Raw genomic sequence first — 5,724 nt, 5'->3', positions numbered from 1 at the left:
CAGTCCCGGCTCATTCTGCACCGGGCTGGGTACCCGGTGAGCCACACAGCAAGGCAGATGCGGAGCCCCAGGGGCTCTTTTGCTTTCACGCCCGCTGCGCCGGGGCAAGCCTGGCTGCTGCCATGCCCAAGAGGCTGCCATGTTGGGGACCCGCTCCCCTCGGCGGGGCCGGAGCCGCAGCCGGCTGTCAGCACTAGAGGGCACTCCGGCATCAGCGACCGGCGGCACCGCTGCCGGGCTCCCGGCGGGACGGCGGCACCGCCGCCCCGGGCCAGGCCGAGCGCCCATCCGGCACCCATCGCCTGGTTCCCACCGGGAGACCCGTGGCACGATGAAAGCGATGCCGCCTCTACGCTCAGCCCAGTGAAGGAGGGGGGGCGGCTACTGGCGAGGACCTGACCGGCTGGTAGGACAACTGCGTCAGCGTGGAGCCGTGACGGTCGCCCTAGGTGAGAGGTCGAGAGCTCGCGCAGAAGCGGTGTGGCTCTTCCCAAAGGAACGGTCGGTGTAGCACTTCTCAGTCACCGTGCTGCGCTTCTTGCCTCGCGGGGTGGTAAGTATTAGTCTGGCTTCACCTCCAAAAGCCCGCTCTTAAAGAAGCTCGGTTTGTGACTCCTCACACGTCTGGCAGAAAATGCCATGCCTTTGTGAATGAACATCTCCATCTCCTCCCCAGCAAGGCCGGGAGAACGGCAGATTTCCAGAGGTCCGCTTTTCCTCAGGTGCTAATGAGAAAACGGTTTAAGAAGTGTACAGCTAATGGGCTAAAACGTGAAGGAGGGGAGAGGGCTGCTGTACTAGGCTGTCACTTTCCAGAAGGCAGAAGAAAACCCTCGCTGAGGTTCGAAGGCCGCCTGTGGCTGGAACGTGAGAGGAGCCCGTTCCCAGTGAGCTCCACTGCCCTTTTTGTGATGGGAGGCTTGAACTGACCTTAAACCATCTCCAGCTGTGCTTTAGGAAGTCTAGCCTTAAATAGTCTCAATGCTGTTGATTCTAAAATATTCCCTTCGTGACTAATTCATATTTTTCCTTGGTATTTAATCTAATTTGCTGCAGGCTAAGCCCTTTAGTTTTTGGCCTGTTGACAAATGAAAATGACTAGTCCCTGTACTCCATTCTCTCTGTGGATCTACAGATACTTATTATCTCTTCCCAGTCTTTTTTCTGTTTCTTCAATAACTCCTAGAGCATAAATACATCTGCTACTCCTCTCCTTCCTAGTTAAGGAGAAGCAGATTCCAGGTGTTCAGGGCTGGCTGAAGCAGACGCTATCGTTGAGTTTTAGGCAAATGCCATGTTCCCCATACATCTATCTGGACCAAATCCTTTTGTGCCTAAATGCCTTTAATTACCACCTATAGGCTCTTACTGAAATACTTATCCCTGGGGTGTTTTCCTCCTTGCTCTTCTGGGTAATGTATCAGGGTATCTTCTCCACTGCTCCTGCTGGCTTTAGTTTAACAGCTATTACATGCTTCATTAATATTTTAAGTAACACATACTATACACCTCATGCTTAATATGACCCTTTCAAATGGTAGTAGGTTTGATCTTGATCCTGAACTATAATACTGCACAGGTCCTTTACAGAGAGCTTCTCAGTGCTACATATATAGGGAAATCTGCTCCACAAAAAATGTCATGCTATGGTCACCGAGTTTCTGGTGCATAAGAAGCCAATGCCTCTTTGTCATCCTGGAGGGAGGCTTATATTCTTTCCTTTTGTTTAGAAAATACTCTGAAAATCCAGACTCCAAAAAAGATGGCTTACTGCCTTGTGCAGCAACTGGGATGGCAGTCCAAATTCCAGCCCAAGTTTTCATAGGCAGCCTTGGGCAGCTATTTTACCTACCCTGCATCCCTCAATTTCACCTCTATAAACGGGAGGTAATGTTCCGTTCCCACCTGGGAAATGCATTGATACCAGTGAGAGATTTGGATGCTACAAAAAGAGAGCTAGGCAAAACTTGTTTGCAGTCAAATTATAAAACTCCTAAAAGATAAACAAAAGTAAATCAGATTTTATATTCTTCAGCTTCCATTTACCTACCTCTAACACTAGAAAGTCCTCGGACTCACTACTATTCCCTCATGTTGTCTTCATAACTGAAGCCTTGATCTGGCCAGATCACTTAAACTTGAGCAAAGCTTCTTCCAATGAGCTGCCTCCCTGCAGCGGCTGGTTTAGGCACCCCTGGGACAAGCAAACCAGTTCCTTGAGACACGGATTGCTCTGTGTTTCGGAGTACCATGCACTAAGCAACATATAATCAATGCAACAAAACTTTTAACCTGTTTTGGCTAGATTTTGAAAAGAAATCATTTGGGGGCTAACATGGAGCATGATAAATTTCATCTCAAGAGGCCAATTTTTTGTAAAATAAACATTCTGCCTTACAGGAGGAGAAAAGGAGAAGCATACCCACCTACGGCCTCTCATTGCTGTCTGTGTCCTCTAAAGCAATGATCCATCCCACAGGCCAAATTCTTCCAATCTCGGTTACACAGGCATCACCTATGAAAAAGGGCCCACTGCTGGAACATACTTTTTGAATTAACAATGAAGAATTGTTAATTTAGGCATGCTATAGGGGTAATATGTGAAGCCATCAGAGAAAAAGCAAATCATGCAAGCCAAGATTAATTTCTAAGCCCTTGTCCCACAGAATTACTTAAACATGTGAATCCAAGATTTTTTCAGATAACTGCGGAGCATTTGGGCAATATAATGCAAGTTCAGAAAGTCTGGCCCTTTAAAAAAGTATTGGACACACTGTTCATGCCCTGCACAGTGTCAGTGAGGGTACACAGTGAATGTGAGGGCCTCCCCATGAATATGTGTATACAGTGAATGTACAGGCCTACCAGATAGAGTATCTAGCACTTGCAAAGTTGTGCTCGTATACACCAAAGGGTATCACAGGGCTGGAAATCCCAGATAAAATAAGCAGCTCCTCAGAATCTTCCCAAATTTTCTATGTGAGAGAAGAAATAATATTCAGGAAAAAATGCACATATATCAACCCTGTTATCGAATATTTTATTTTATTTTGATTTCTTCAACCTCCTGAGCAGCAACCACTGATGAATGTAAGTTACCACACTGAAATGGATGGAATTACTCGCATATTGGCAGATAAATAGGTCTCTGCAGGATTCTGTGCCTGCTTTCCGATTAAACATTAGTGCCAATGGCACAAGATGTAATTAGCATTATTGTAATAATGTCATCATCTTTTGTCTTTTTTTTTTTCTGTCAGGAATTAGAAATAGGAAATACAGTGTTGTCAGTCTGCATGAGAAGAGTGCTGGACCTGCAGAGTTTTACAGAACACTGCAAGCGTCTTGCTAGTGCAAACAACAAGAGCAACTCACCATAAAATTAAGGGAACAAACACTATCCACTCAACAGCGTAGAACACAATGTTGTTCTTTATTATATTATTTAAAAGGGGCAGATTTACTTGGTCATAAATTAATAATTCAGAAGGTGTAAGAAGGCACAGCCAATTAGCTGCAGTAATTTGCATTTTTATGCTCCTTCATTAGTTTTCTAAGGTTCTTCTCTTCTATTATAGCAATGCAAATGCCACCTTCCAAAAGGTGAATAGCCAACCTGTGTTTTGTTTGCATGGTAATGAAGCCTCTTCAATTATTGAAAGACCAAACAATTTAATAATTTTTAAGACAAAGCTTTGTTGCTACAATATCTCTTCTTTATGTTGGTTGTCAAGAAACATGCTTTTTTAATGTAATTTATTTTAACCTGAAGCCGAGACTTTATCAGGTGGCTGATTTTCTGAGGTTCCTAAAATCATGTCCAACTTTAATCATGTGAGTGATCCCTTGAAGGGAGGTATTAAAATCCTTTCTTAACGTAGAGGCTGACAAATAACTCCATGTACGATGGGTTTGTTTGCAGTGTAGGGTCCCTTTACCCTTGTGCAGGAATAAAGTGAGAAAGGTTTAATACACAAATTTGACTGTTAGGGGAACTTCCCTTTCTTATCAAGGAAGGCAGGGATGGTGCCCCATGCCCCAGATACCTGGTGGCACCTGCACCTTCAGAAGCTTCCTGCCACCTGCCCCAGGGATCTCCCTTTTGGTCATTACTATCTGTGGGCACAGTCTTGCTAAAGTTGACATCTTTAGCTTCTGAGAAATACTCCTGAGGCCAGCCAGGTTAAAGCTAAAAGACTTCCTGCAGGCATAACTAAAACCTTGGTCACCAGTGCTGCGGGCCGGCTGTACTTGCTTTGTCTCTGCCTTCCCATGCAGGGCACCAGCAAATCCCACTGGCTTCTCGGGGAGCAGCTCCTAACCTGCAGCTGGCCTGACACGTACTTATTTTTCCATTTTTACTCTGGCATTTTCCTTTCCAAATGCTTTCCATGTGAGGCCATTTCATTTTATTTTTATAATTATTTTATTTTTAATACAGGCCCTCATTCCAGATGTAGATAGTACATACACACGCTCAAGCATACGTACAAGCAAAGTAATGCTGAGGCTGCACCTTTATTTAAATGTCTCTGCGGCGGAGTGTAAACCAAGAGAACTCCACAGATATTTCAGAGGGCCAGTGGTGACTAATCTCAAGGGAAAAAAAGTAAAACCTAGAGAATCAAGCAAAGATATGAGATGTTTTCTGAGGCAACCTCTGAAGGGACCTGGCTCTCCAGGTTGTCGTGGGTGCTACCGGATGGCTGAAGAAGCCCTAGGAAACCTGCCCTTCTCTGTTCACCTCTGCAGGATGCTCGTCTTTTGGGATGTTCGGTCTTTCTAGGGGCAAGCTGGAGTGGTGCCCCCTCCCAAGGGCCACGGCACCACTCCCCAGCCCACCGAAATCCACTCCATGCTGTTCCCCACTCGCCTCAGCTTTTTTTTCTTTTAGCAGAGCTGGAGTTCACAAACTGTACCAATCATCCTGGGATTTTTGTCAACAAACAACGTACAAGAAGGCACAGTTTCTGTCATTTCACTCATAGTGCAGATAGCATGCATATAACAGACCAAATGACCGGCCGTAAGAGCAGCAGGGTGTGTCGGTGTGTTTTAAAAGGTTTTCTTCTTTCTTTGTTAACTTCTTGGTGGAGGCTGAGTGCGAAGGCCGAGCTCTGAATCACTCCAAGCAGGAAGGGGAGGGTGGCAGAGGAATGGAAGGCTGAATCAGCTGTAAGAACTATGACTCAATAGCAAGCAACATTATGCCAGCAGGTATAACAAGGTGAAAGAGGTGTCAGCAAGTGCAACGAGAAAGGAGAAACAAAATGGCTTAAGTTAGTATGTACTTTTAAGTAGAATTGACCAAAAATAAAAAAACCTTGAGCAAATAAAGGCATCTGAAAGCAAAAAGGAGAATATTTTCTAAAATCGTAGTAGTGGCAGGAGGTTCTAGCTATGCCCTTACTCCAGCCCCTCCGTTACCTCCTCCCCTTGTCCCCAAGCCCAGCCCTAACACATCTCCTGCATGACCCCACACAAGGGGGACAAGGGTGGCCCGCAGGCAGGCTGGGGCTATCCTTTGTATTCCCACAGCAGGACAGACCCTCCCGACTTCCAGAGTTATCTCTAGAGCTGTAGTGCATTACTCTCTCCCCTTCCTACACGGACAGAAATGGGGATTTCTGAACATGCTGCTTTGGAGACGGAAAACCAGCTTTTGTAACCTAGGTGAATTTCTGTTCTTTATGTCAATCAGAAAAATCAATCTTTTATTATGTA

The 5,724-nt window shown here is 45.5% G+C and overlaps 1 long non-coding RNA gene across 1 annotated transcript; it reads left to right on the top strand.

Annotated features, from left to right (window-relative positions):
• The first annotated feature begins 358 nt into the window (after nucleotides 1-358).
• Nucleotides 359-5,361, top strand: LOC115350260. Its single transcript, XR_003926363.1, has 2 exons — nucleotides 359-553; nucleotides 4,895-5,361. It is a non-coding gene; the product is annotated as an uncharacterized LOC115350260 (long non-coding RNA).
• Nucleotides 5,362-5,724: the final 363 nt, after the last annotated feature.

The sequence above is a fragment of the Aquila chrysaetos genome, chromosome 13 (genome assembly GCF_900496995.4).
Source record: "Aquila chrysaetos chrysaetos chromosome 13, bAquChr1.4, whole genome shotgun sequence".
NCBI lineage: Eukaryota > Metazoa > Chordata > Aves > Accipitriformes > Accipitridae > Aquila > Aquila chrysaetos.
The sequence above is the reverse complement of the archived record's forward strand: the minus strand, read 5'-3'. Positions and strand labels throughout refer to the sequence as shown.